Raw genomic sequence first — 1,586 nt, forward strand, 5'->3', positions numbered from 1 at the left:
CTTATTTCTAATTAACCAACAAATAAAACTGGAAGTATAGAGGTGTAGCTCAAATGTTAGAGCATCAACCTTGAGTGCACAAGCCAATCCAGAGGGCAGGCCTTGAGTTCAAGCTCCAGTACTAGCATAAAAAAATAAAATTTAGGGGCTGGGAAGGTGGCTCAGTGGTAGAGTGCCTTGCCTGCATGAGGCCTTGAGTTCCATTCCTCAGCACCACATAAGCAGAAAAAAGCCAGAAGTGGCACTGTGGCTCAAGTGGTAGAGCGCTGGCCATGAGCTGAAGAGCTAAGGACTGCGCTCAGGCCCAGAGTTCAAGCCACATGACCAACCAAAAAAAATAAAAATAAAATTTAAAGAGTTTGGTAAAACTGTGTAGTGTTTGTGCATCCAGCTACTCTGGAGGCTGAGGCAGGACCATTGCCTTCCTGGGCAACAAGATGAAGCCTAAAGTTTGCTATTTTAGAATCTCTTGAGCGTGAAGGAAACAACCCAACCCTCTCTGTTCTTTATAGCTGAGACCGGAGTGAAGGCCCTGCCGTTGGCACTTTAACCCTGGCTTCTTGACAGTTGTTGTCTTTTCCACTGTAGGCACTCTTCTAATCCCCTCCCCATCCCTCACTCCTCTCCTTATATTTTCTTTCTTTCTTTCTTTTTTTTTGTGTGTGCTGACCTGGGGCTTGAACTCTGGGCCAGGCGCTGTTGCGGAGCTTCTTTTGCTCAAGCTAGTAATGTCACTTGAGCCACATCTTTACTTTTGGCTTTTTTTTTTGGGTAGTTCATTGAAGGTAAATCTCATGGAATTTCCTGCTCTGGCTGGTTTCGACCATTATCTTCCAATCTCAGCCTCCTGAGTAGCTAGAATTACAGGTGTGAGCCCCTGGTGCCTGCCTTTTCATCTTTTTATAAACAGCTCTGCTTCTGACTAAACACTATCCAGTGGAACCCCAATGCTCTGCTTGCCTTTTCTGCTCAAACGCTGCCTGTTCCTGGATGCCTAAGGCTGATCCCACTGGGTGCAGATTGAGGTAAGATGGAGATCTGCAGAAGAACATTCATTAGCCAATCACCTGGGGATTCTGGAGCTGCTTTTTTACATGGGCAGTGACCGCAAACAGCTCACTAAGACTCCTGGGCCCTTGTTTTCTCCTCTAAAAATAAGGTTTCTTCCAGCTCAAATCTTCTGTATTTGGGTTGCTGCTAAGGGTTGGGAGCAGGGGAAGGATGTGGGAGGGGCTTATAAGAGTCTTGTTTTTCTCTGTTTGGATTTCCCTCTTCTCCCCACCCCCTTCTAAGAAGAGTTTTCCATTCAGTTGACCGGGAGGGCTCTCTCCCAGCACTGAGGAAGCTGGAACTGAGCAAGCAGTTAACTTGAACATTGAAGCCTTTCCTTTACAGTTCCAATTCTGTTTTAGACATGTGGAAAGATTGCCACCAGGGCTAGAAGTATAGCTCTGTGGATGAGTGCTTGCATAACATGCATTGTCCTGGGTGCCATTCGTACCTAGTACTTCGAACAAAGGTATTGGAGAGGGGATTTAAAAATTTGCTGCGGAGAGTAAAGCAATTCTCTCTTCCTTCCTTTACTC

General features: G+C 46.0%; 1 protein-coding gene across 1 annotated transcript in view; it reads left to right on the forward strand.

The window, feature by feature from the left end:
* The window catches only part of Rbpms2 (RNA binding protein with multiple splicing 2), a 27,276-nt gene that overhangs the window by 6,588 nt on the left and 19,102 nt on the right, over window positions 1-1,586 (forward strand). The window lies entirely within an intron of this gene.

Source organism: Dipodomys ordii, unplaced genomic scaffold (genome assembly GCF_000151885.1).
Source record: "Dipodomys ordii isolate 6190 unplaced genomic scaffold, Dord_2.0 Scaffold11, whole genome shotgun sequence".
Classification (NCBI taxonomy): domain Eukaryota; kingdom Metazoa; phylum Chordata; class Mammalia; order Rodentia; family Heteromyidae; genus Dipodomys; species Dipodomys ordii.